This window comes from Herpailurus yagouaroundi, unplaced genomic scaffold (assembly GCF_014898765.1).
Source record: "Herpailurus yagouaroundi ecotype Mexico unplaced genomic scaffold, PumYag 100, whole genome shotgun sequence".
NCBI lineage: Eukaryota > Metazoa > Chordata > Mammalia > Carnivora > Felidae > Herpailurus > Herpailurus yagouaroundi.
In genome coordinates, this window is record NW_024412391.1 from 30,203,577 (window position 1) to 30,215,833 (window position 12,257).

Below are 12,257 nucleotides of genomic sequence, written 5' to 3' on the forward strand. Positions count from 1 at the left end.
TGGAGGTGGATTCAATGTGTAACTCACTGGTCTTTCGAAAAGACTGAAGCCACCATACACTTTGGGTTTAACAAGAAGTTTTATCGTCACTACCCTGCCTTTAAAATATGAAGAGGTGTGAGAAAAATTCAAGTTTTAACTAGTTGGGTTTTTTTTGTTTTTTTGTTTTTTAATAATAATCACTTCAAACCAACAGGTCAGGCTTTCCTAATACTTATCCTGGTGGATCTCATCCTATGTCTTTAAGCATTATGTCCTTTGCTACAACCCTTCTTTCAGTGTCTGAGAGCAACTAATTAGTTAATATTTTAGGTAGTCTTTTAGAAATCACAAGACACAAATTCAGGTGAGATATTCAGGCATGTGCTACTTCCTTAAGATATTAACAGCTGCTTTTGGAGTGCCTGGTTGGCTCAGTTAAGCAAGAATCTGACCTCAGCCCAGGTCCTGATCTCACAGTTCTTGAGTTTGAGCCCCACATCGGGCTCCGTGCTGACAGCCCAGAGCCTGAACTTGCTTCAGATTCTTTGTCTCCCTCTCTCTCTGCCCCTCCCCTGCTTGCACTCTGTCTCTCTCTCTCAACAATAAATAAATGTTAAAAAAATTTTTTTAAGATATTAACAGCTCCTTTTTCTAAAAAAGTCTACATTATTAGAAGAGAACATGGAATATTACACTTCATTTTGTTAAATTTCTATTCTACAAAGATTCAAATCAGTTATGAACACAGCTCTGTAAAGCTGCCCCCAAGAAACTGGTGCCTTGCTATTTAGTGAAAACAAAATCATACAAATGTCAATTTTTTAGAAAGATTCAACTTCAACCTTGCATTTTTTATCTTGTTAAAACTGACATGTCTCTTTTCAGACATATAAGTTATTTTGTTTTCCATATTCCCAAACATCTTCTCAAACTGACAGTGCACATCTTTTTGAACTCAAATCAATGTGTACTAATTAATAGATCATTCTCTGAATTATACATTGAATGAGATTAAAAAAAGAATTCTGTTGTCTGCCAGGAATTTTTAAAGGAAAAATATTCTTTAGATCTTTTAAAAATTTATACACATTCCAGGTAGATTAAATATAAAATTATGAAAATACTAGGGCACAAAGAAATAATAAGCTTTTAAATATTTCCATGTGGTGATAGAATTCCTTTCCAGACTGTATCATTTCCAGAAGAATTCTCTGCTTCAGAACTTAGTAAGTGGAATAAACGGCTATATATTGCACATTGCTGTAAGAGATACAGAGACTGAGATAGAGATAGAGATATATAGATGCATACAAACACATAAATATACACATATATGTATATAAACACATAAATACAAATATACACACACATTCATTTATACACACACACACACTTCTACATATATACAAAATAAGCAAGAGAAAGACCACTACCATTAATTAAATACCTGCTGTGCCAGGTATTTTTTGTGCTTGGAGATTTAATCTTCATCTAAGCCTATAAGGAAATTATTATTATTATTGTTGTTTTTGTTGTTGTTGTTGTTGTTATTGTTACTTCTCACATGCCAAACTTAACCCAAGATCAATATAAACAAATAACACGGCAGAGCAAACATTTGACCCCAGGTGTGTCAAATGCAAAAATGGGACTATTTCCTACACGGTATGCTTAAAATACGTTTCAGATTTTAAGTATTGCTTTGTGTCTCTTTAACATAAAAAAAATCATTCTGGCACTAGGAAGAAACATAGCTGATTTCTGAAACAAAATCTGATTTTATTCCCAAAATTTCAATATGGCAAGGGAAAAGTTGCTACAAAGATAATTCTTAGTTGAATATGTTCAAAATGTAATTCCTTGGTAATCTGGGTTTTGGCCAAGACAAATCAAAATCATAGATATATTACAAATGCCAAGTTTTCAAAGAAACAAAAAAAAATGCAATAGCAACAGATGCATTCTCCCGAGACATTTGTGTTGAGCCTAGCTGTATCCAGAATCTGAAGAAAAGGGGGATTTTTTTTTCTGTTTCGTTTTTATGAATAATAAATTCCTGGTTTCTGTTAATGTCAACCAGTTAAATAAGATTATATTTACTCCTTGGAAAATTAAACAAAAGAATATACTGAGAAAGAAAGGAGAAAGGAAAGAGAAAAAGAGGGAGGGGAAGAAAGAAAAAAGGAAAGAAAATTTTTAAAGGGGTTACGAAGGAGTCCATATCTGGTACTTTTAAAATCAAATCTATATTTGAAAATTTGTATTCAAAGATGGGATACAAAGAGCATCTGTGTTTTTCATTTTTTTACAACATACTAATGTTAAAATTAACAAATTAACTTTAATTTACTTAAGTAAAAAAATATTTCTGAGGATGGTGGACCACTGCACAAAATGTATTAAAATTTAAGGAAAGAAGCTATGAACAACTCAATAAAGAAGAATGTTTCATTATTACAGAATGAATTTGTGTTATATTACCAAAAAAAAGTATTTATTTTTTAAATTATTTTTCAATGTTTATTTATTTTTGGGACAGAGAGAGACAGAGCATGAAGGGGGGAGGGGCAGAGAGAGAGGGAGACACAGAATCGGAAACAGGCTCCAGGCTCTGAGCCATCAGCCCAGAGCCCGACGCGGGGCTCGAACTCACGGACTGCGAGATCGTGACCTGGCTAAAGTCGGACGCTTAACCGACTGCGCCACCCAGGCGCCCCAGTATTTATTTTTAAAATCAAAACTGAAACATCTATCTTAAAATAAAGATACATTTATGCTAGGTAAATACATTGTCATAAAAAGTTACTAAATATATTCAAGTATAGAAGTCTTCCTTTATGGACATTAGGACTTTCCCCAAATGAAACAATGTTTTGCGAGATCACAAAATATTGATTTTAAATTGCATCTTTTTAACTTTGAATACTCAGATCAAATTTGAAATTACCTTTTTCTCAGAATTCTAACTAACCAAATCAATGAGATTTTTGATTTTTAAAATTATATTAGACTTGCAAAAAATTATCTAAAATATCTTATTTTTTAGAGTAGTTTTATATTCAAAGAGAAATTGAGCAGAAAGTACACAGAGACCCATACATATTCTCTTCTCCATCTCCAAAATACATAAAGTTTCTATTATTATTAACATCTTGCATTAGTGTGGTACATTTTCTACAATTGATGAACTCATACTACAACACTGTTATTAACCAAAGTACAGAGTTAGGGTTCACTGTTAGTTTTATACAGCTCTATGGGCTTTGACACATTCATAATGTCATGTATCCACCATTACGTTATTATACAGAGTAATTTCACTACTCTAAAAAATAATACACCTATTCAAAAAAATAAAAAAAAAATAATAAAACTCCACTAATTCATCAGTCCCTCCCCACAACTCTGGCGACCTCTGATCTTTTTAAGGTCTCTGTAGTTTTGCCTTTTCCAAAATGTCAGAGAGCTGGAATCATACAGCATATAGCCTTCTCAGAGACCTTCATTCATTAATATTAAATTTCCTCCATGTCTTTTTGTGGCTTAATAGGTCATTTCTCTTGATCAGTAAATAGTCCATTATATGTATGTATCACAGATTGTTTACCCATTCACCTCCTGAAGAACATCTTGGTTGCTTCCAAGTTTGGGCAATTTTGAATAAAGCTTCTATAAACACTCTTGTACAAATTTTTATGTGGACATAAGTTTGCAACTCATTTGGGTAATTACAAAGTAGTACAATAGCTAGACTGCATGGTAAGTATTATATGTATGTTTAACTTCATAATAAACTCCCAAACTGTTTTCCAAAGTGGCTGTATCACTTTTCATTCCCACCAACGAATCACAGTCCTTCTTACTCTACATTCTTGACAGCATTTGGCATGTCAGTGTTTCAAATTTTAGTCATTCTAATAGGTATGTAGTGATATCTCATTTTTTAATTCCTAATTCCCTAATGAAATAAATACTAAGCATCTTCTCATTTCCTTGTTTTCCATCTGTATATCTTTTTTCATTAGATCTGTTTAAAGCTCTTGTTTATTTTTATTTTTTTAAATTTTTTTAAATGTTTAATTTTTTGAGAGACAGAGAGAAAGAGAGAGAGAGAGACAGAGCAAGGGCAGGGGAGGGGCAAAGAGAGACAGAGACACAGAATCTGAAGCAGGCCTCAGGCTCTCAGCTGCCAGCACAGAGCCTGATGCGGGGCTCAAACTCATGACCGCAAGATCATGACCTGAGTTGAAGTTGGATGCTCAGCTGACTGAGACACCCAGGTGCCCAATCACTGTAGTTTTATACAAGGTCTTGAAGTCAGGGAGTGTCAGTCCTCTAACTTTGTTCTTCTTCAATATAATATTATTTACTTGTTGTCTTTTGTTTTCCAGATAAACTTAAGAATCAGTTTATCAATATTCACAGAATAACCTGTTGGCATTTTATTGTGATTGTGTTGAATATGTAGATGAAGGAAAGAAGATGCGACATTACAATTATATTGCATTTGTTTCTGCAGAGACATGGAATATCCTGTAGATCTTTGATTTTCTTATCTTTCATCAGAATTTTATAGTTTTCTAATATTTTAACATATAAATATTATATATTTTAATGTATGTATTTTATATTATATATATGTAATATTGTATTTTATATTAGTTAGATAGATGATAGATAGATAGATAGATAGATAATAGATTTGTACCTGGGTTTCAGGATATTTTTGGTGCTAATATAATGGTACTATATTTTTATTTTTTGAGTTTTATTTATTTTGAGAAAGACAGGAAGAGGAGCAGAGAGAGAGGGAGAGAGAATCCCAAGCAGGCTCTGCACTGTCAGTGCAGAGTCCCATGTGGGGCTCAATTTCATGAACCACGAGATCATGACCTAAGCTGAAATCAAGAGCTGGACGTTCAACCAGCTGAGCTTCTCAGGTGCCCCAATGGTACTCTGTTTTTCATTTCAAATCCCAGTTGTTCATTGCTGGGACAAAGGAAAGCAACTGATGTGTATATTAATCTTGTTTTCTGCAACCTTGTTATCATTTATTACTTACAGGAGGTTTTATTTGGTTGATTTCTTTGAGATGTTCTACATAGATAATCATGGTATCCCCAAATAGTCGTATTTCTTCCTTTCCAATCTGGCTGCTGTTTATTTCCTCTTATTACCTTAGCTAGGATTTCCAGTATAATAGTGAATAGAAGTGATAAGGACACCCTTGCCTGATACCTGATCTTAGCAAAGACGCACTTAGCTTTTCATTAATGACTGTGCATAGCATAAATATCCATGCAACCACCAGCCTAGTGAATCAATAGCATGTTGGTGACATACCAGAAGCTCCTAGAAACTCTACCTCAGTGTTTACCACCTACCTAGAATTTAACTATTATTTTTAATTTTGCTGTAATCACTTTTATGGAACTTTATAGAAAAGAAATCATACATACATTATTCATTTGTGCTAGGTTTTTTTCACTCAACATTATGTTTATGAGATTCAAGCATGTTATTATTGGTATACTTAATCTATATTCATTGATTATATATATGTAATATTGTACATATTACAATGTACAATATTGTAGAGAAAATCCACAAAAGTTTTCTGTAAAAAATAATATTTTCCAATCCTTCATCAATCTCAAACCTGTAAATAAGAGTTTACCACTTACTCGTCAAATCTAAATAACTTTTTAAAATTTCTGTCACACTTTTCAATAGCAAATATTAAAATTTTACATAAGGAACAATTGTTTCACATCAGCGAAAGGAATAATAATGTTTGTAATGTTTCCCAAGGCATCTCTATCTAGTTCAATGACAGAAAAATTTAGAACTAAATATCTAAGACCAAAACCACTAGTTTTTTTTATCTACATAGTTTATGCTAAATTCAAAAATCCTAATTCATAATTGTAGCGTTGGAAATGGCCAGAGTGTTTCCAGGCTCTGTCAAATGTTCTAAACAATATTAAATGTGAACTGATAAATTATGAAGATTTCTTACTGCAATCTACTTTGACAACTTTGTCAGATGCTATGTCAATAAGAATATCACATTTAAAACCTGTAAAATTCATGTTTCAATTTTGACATAATTTCCATGATTCAGACTTTTTAAAATCAAAACAATACTCTTCCACTGAGCTCATTCACTGAAGAATGAAAGGGTTATCAACTGTTAAGCGAAAGTCAAATTTCTGGCAGTAAGCCGTATATCACATATCAAGTGCCTTATCACAAGGGCAATGCAGTAAGTAACTTTTCAGATAAAAGTGACAACTGACAAGAAATTTCTTCCCAAGTAATTTTCCTAAAATAAGCATTGCCTTTAATCATCATTCTTCCTACCAATTTATAAACAGCAACTGAATTCTTTCTATATAATCATGAACACACATCTTTTAAGTTCTTCCTAATGAGATAGGGAATCAGTCCTTCCAGTACACTGAGCTGACAAAATTTATATATTTTTATAGTGGATTATGGATACAAATTCATTCCAATTCATTTTCACTATGCAAAGTGAAAAAAAGGACTTAATGTCTCTCTTACTGGAAGGTGGATTTAAATAGATATATTAAGATAGTCTTATTCTCAGATATAAAGAAATAAAAAAGAAAAAGAAAGAATTAAAGTTTAGTGCAAAAAGGGATTATGATGGCACAATTGGAGATACTAAATCAAAGGAAGTTACCTTCTTTTCATCAGAATACTCTCAAAATTCTTAACAATTCTTTGCCAGAAGATAAAATTAAAAATAATCCATTCTGCATTAAATAGTATTATTGCAAAGCATCACCTTATATTACGATTCAGAAAATGTTAACACAAATAGAAATTTAAGGTTAACAACAAAAACACCTATATATTTTGTACAGAAAATACATCCAAATATTTGCATCACATATTTTTCTACTAATACCTGAATAGCTACAAAAACTGAGGGATGGAAAATATAGAGTAGAGATGACTTACATTTGGAGGGTTAGACTTTAATTCTCTCTCCCAGGATTGAGGAGTCTTACTCTTTGTGCTTACAATGCTTCTTTCTACAGGGTATTCTTCTACTTCCAGAATAGGTCAGGACAAAGCTTCAACAGACTTCTATTATTTGTTTGATCTAGGGGGAAATTATACTTTTAATCAATTATTACAAAACGCATCAAACTTTTTCTTACTGTGCTGGTGGGTGGGGGCTTCTCATTATTTTCTGTTGGATCTGATGTGAACAGAGAAAATAGGAATTGCCATTGTTGAATATTATAATAAATAAATCAAGTACTTTAAATTAACACCACTAAAAGAAACCCACATCCATCTTCTTTTTCATTTTTATGGCTAAGCAGCATAGCAAGAGAAAATTAATATTCAAAATCCAAATGACTACAAAAGCCTACTCAAATGTATTTTTAAAAGACTTTAACATAATTTTGCAAATCCATGAGTTTGAATGGACTAGCAGAGACGATTAGGTATCAAATATTTTTACTCATTCATTTTAATGTCTTAGAGCTAAAGAATTACAGGATGATTAGAAAAGTGTAAAGGAAAATCCATTTTTAAAAATTTTAATGGAATAATAAAAAAAGATGATTTCAAGAGCATGAGACAGACCAGAAACAGATAGCAGAGGGTCTGTAGGCAGGGCAAGAGATCTGGAGTAAAAATTTTAAAGATGATACAAAGGTTAGGAACTGCTATTCAAACAAAGCATGTTGGTCAAACTAAAGTACACAACATGGGTACATCCTAAATCCTGATTCATGTTAATTCTCTAGCAAATCTATAAGATGTAAAAACGTAACACATACTACCTTTACAAGGACACTGAAATGTGATGTATGATTATCTGCTCCATGGTGGTATGAACATTCATAATTTTAAGGAAATTAATTGTATTCTACAATTTTTATCAAATTATAGTTTTCTAATAATGGATATTTTCTGCCTCATTAAAATGAAATATTAAGATAAATGTCTTCAACTTGTGCCATACCCTAGATCACACTCTCTTAAAGTCATTCATATTGCGTTCCATTAAATAATAAATTAGAATGTAGGGGGAACTTTTGGAGAAAAACTGGAAATAAAATATAGACGTTTTGGGGAAACGTATCATTTAAAGCCAGTTTTTGCTCAGATATATAAGAGTATTACACTTGTGATTATTATTACAAAAAGAAAACTATAATAGGATTATGATAAATAAACAAAATCAATCAGTATCTGTATCAAAATAGCCAGCTAGGAAAACCAGAGTTACAGAGGCAGAAGAGTACTTCTTTAAGCCATCAGTGTAGTCACAAATTGATACTCGTGTGGTCACCTTTGTTTTTAACCATTGTAAGGGATATTTACCTGGCATACTCCAAAATTATCTCCAGAGGAAACAAAAACACAAATTAGGCTACTAAAAATTAAAGCTTTGAGGAAACAAACTCATTTGAGATTAGATTTTAGGATTCCAGAAAACTGCAGTTTTCTTTTCAAAAGATTCAATTAATCTTGGCCTAATGTAACAGTCTTACTACTCAAATTTATAAACATGCACTTTCTGTATGAATGTCTCCATATGGCTTTTCAAACATAGGTAGTTCCACTTTTGTTTCTAGAACACAGGAATGGTTTTGCTGTATTTTGGATCAGTGAAGATCAATGTGCATTCCTTTAGGGAAGCCTTTTGAACTGACAAAGGATGAATGATTGACATCAGTAACAAATGCTTTTTGTTGTCCTGGACTGACATGTCATTTATAGCAATACCTATGCTAATTAATGCCATACATATCTACCAGATGTGTCAGAGAAATATGCCAGACCCTTCAGAGAATATAGCTTGAGTGTGGCTAAAATTACATTATAGATATGGAAATGTATCCCTTTGTGATATAGAACTAATCTCCCTCCCTCCCTCTCTCTCTCTGTCACACACACATTCACACACATTCACACACACATGTGCACACATGCAGAATATACTTTCTAGGGTAGAGAAAACCCCACTTATCCATATAATTACCTATACCTTGTATTTTCCACTGGTATTTTTTTTTGTTTTTGTTTTTTACTGCAGAAAGCAAACTGTACCTTACCAAGTTTTAATACACTATAAACTCAACCCTAAGAAATACAGGACATAAAATATAAAAAATACAAGTTGTGGCCTTCACAAACTACACTATCATCATGACACTTTACCATATTATATTAAAATTTTGTTCTCAGATCTTCAATTACACTGGTAGATCATTAACAATGAGTACTATTATTAATCATCTTCATTTCTCCATTCTCTATGACATAATTTGGTATACACTGGGTACCAATTTTTGTATGTGTGTATTTCTTAAATAAAAGTAAAGTTCTACAAGGTCATCAAAATTACACATAGCATTTTTGTCAATAAATTCAATATATACAGAGAAAGAATTAATAATGTTGGCAACTAAAACCCGTAGTCATTGAATCAGACAAACTGGTAAAGAACTCCTCTCAGCGGCTGGCACATAGCTAGCACTCAATAAATGTGAACTGTGAACTATAATCAGGGTGAGCATTCCTCCCTGATTGCAGGGGTTAAATGACATTCATCCTTACTATAATTATTAATAGTTATCCCTTTCCTTCTTAAAAGTCTCCCAGTTTAGATGATAAGTTTATATAGTCATTGAAGGTAGAATTAATTATTATTCATTTATCATTTGATTATTTTTGTCAATAAATTTTTGGTTTTTTTTCTTTTTCCCATGATGCTGTTATATGACAAGAATATTTTGTTAGGATTAGAATAAACAAGATTCATTCTTTTAACATGAACAAATTCACATAGATGGTCAAAGGTTTACTAAATCCTCACATCCTTAAAGCTAAACATTTTATAATCAGCGTAAGGATCACTTCCTAGCTGACAAATCCAAATGTGAATTCTTAATTCTTGATTTGTGTAACTTCTCTCACTCAGTTTATTTTTTACTCCTTCCTTTTTAAAACTCTCCCTTTGGATTACATGACACTCCTCTTTCTGAATTCCTCTTCTAACTCTGAGATCTTTTTTCAGTCTCTACTAGTTCCTATTCTTAGGAGTACCTCCTCAATGTCACTTTTCCCAAGACTTCATTCTAGACCATGTCTTAACCAGCCACTGTATTTCCAGTATCAACCACTACCTGTGGCAAACAATACCCGAATGTATATATTCAGTCCACACCTCTCTCCTGACTGGCAGATGTAAAATTCCTACTGATTGTACAATGTCCTTTCTCCAGTCTTAACTCCCTCTAACCCGCACTCCACAACACAAGCCAAGTGGGTTTTTACTTTTTTGTTTATTTTCTGAAATACAAATCTAATAATATTCTTTCTAGCCGAAGGAAACAGTCAACAGTTAAGGAAGGAATGAAGTCCTTCAGAGAATTTACAGACAACAGAAGACGAGGGGGGAAATCCAAACCTACTAGAATGAGAGGGAATCTATTCGTGATATCTCATTTGTAATGCGAGCATGTTTCACTTACAAAAATTATTGCATGCCGTGGTTAGGTTTCAGGGCAAATATTACTAGAAAGAATAATATGGTAAACAAATACATTATGAGGATCACAAAATACCACTCACAAAAGAGCACTCAAGTTTTAAGTATATACCATTGTCTCTATAAAGTCTCTTCCACCTCTACAATGATAGTCCTTTTCCTGTTTCTCCAAACACAATTTCAAATTCATAGTCTTCACATCCATCAAATATCTTCAAACACCATTCTCACCATTATTCTTTGCAGAATACACCCAATCTGACAAAGTTTTCCAAATATATATTTCATAAAATACCCAAAGCTAAGACTGAAGCAGGTGGGTGTAAGATAAAATAAAGTTGTAGGGTACTAAAGTAAAGTCTCAAAAGGGGTGGGTTTTAACCCTTTCAGATGACTGTATTTGCTACTGCATTTGTTGTGTAAGCATGCAGGCTTAGTCTTGCCAAATGTGAATTTTTAAGAGAGGTTGAAAAAGCAATGTGTGTGTGTGTGTGTGTGTGTGTGTGTGTGCGCGTGCGTGTGAGAGACAGAGAGAGAGACAGACACAGAGACATAGAAAGATTCAATTTTTAAGATTTAACAAGTTTTATATTTTTTTTTAAAAAATGGTAAGTATTAAATATTATTTGCAAGCTCTGTAAGGGACATGGATCACCCCTTTTTGACATCAAGGTTAAGTTGAAGAGCTTAGAGCCTATGACCTAAAAGCCATGTATAACATGGTTTATCAAGGAAAATGTGGTCTGTGTTCTGACCAACCAATTAAAAACTCTTTTGGCATATAATCCGTTTACATGTTAAGATATGCTTGCTATTTAATTTCATTATCTAAAACACCCTGTGAGTGCAACTTTCCATCCTCTCTTTGACTCAGCTCTTTATCCTCTACTGCCTCTTAAACATCTTCACTTGAATATTCTGGTTCTGACCCTTCTTCAAATTAATAATGGCTTATATGTCTTCAGAATTGTATCTCAAACCTTCTCTTTACTCAAGAGCACTCAAGTTTTCTTAAATATATACCAAAAGATGTCTCTATAAAACAGCCTAAAAACAATGTCTCTTCCACCTCTACAATGATAGTCCTTTTCCTGTTTCTCCAATGACAATTTCAAATTCATAGCCCTCACATCCACTAAATATCCTTAAATACCTCTCTTACCATTAATACTTGCAGAATACACCATTATCTGACAAGGTTTTCCAAATATATAAGATGTTTATATAATCTATTAGACTGACATGGGGGAGAACTGAAACACATGAATACCTAAATTCAATAAATTTGACTTCAAATCATAGAAATATTTCCCTGGCGCCTTTCCTTATGAATGTATCAATTAGTGTCATTTAACAGAAGGGGTTCCTCAATATCTACCAAGTAAATCAAAACTTGTTAGCCCAAAACCTCAGGCCCTTCATTTTAGCATCTAATCTGCCTCTCCCATATATTGTTCCTCTTAGTCTCCCTTACATTCCAGAATAGAATCAACCATTTCATGCTTGCCTTGATCAGCCTTTAAAGTCCCAATTTGCTCCATCTAGACTGTCTCTCACCTCTCAAATTCTATTTGTTCAAATTGCACTATACCTCAATTCAATTACCATCTTCTCCATGAAGCACTTCCTTATTTTTTTAGCCAGAAGTAATCAACCCGCATAGCATTTTCTCCATCTCACATGTAATTAAAAACTACTGAAAATACAGAATATGCCTTATTTACCTGTG

The 12,257-nt window shown here is 32.9% G+C and overlaps 1 protein-coding gene across 5 annotated transcripts in view; it reads right to left on the bottom strand.

The window, feature by feature from the left end:
• Positions 1–12,257, bottom strand: part of FOXP2 (forkhead box P2) — a 569,876-nt gene that overhangs the window by 494,321 nt on the left and 63,298 nt on the right. For all 5 annotated transcript variants that reach the window (XM_040472193.1, XM_040472192.1, XM_040472191.1 and 2 more), the window contains exon 2: positions 6,973–7,117. The gene's annotated coding sequence lies outside the window, so the exon portion shown is untranslated. The remainder of the gene's footprint in view (positions 1–6,972; positions 7,118–12,257) is intronic.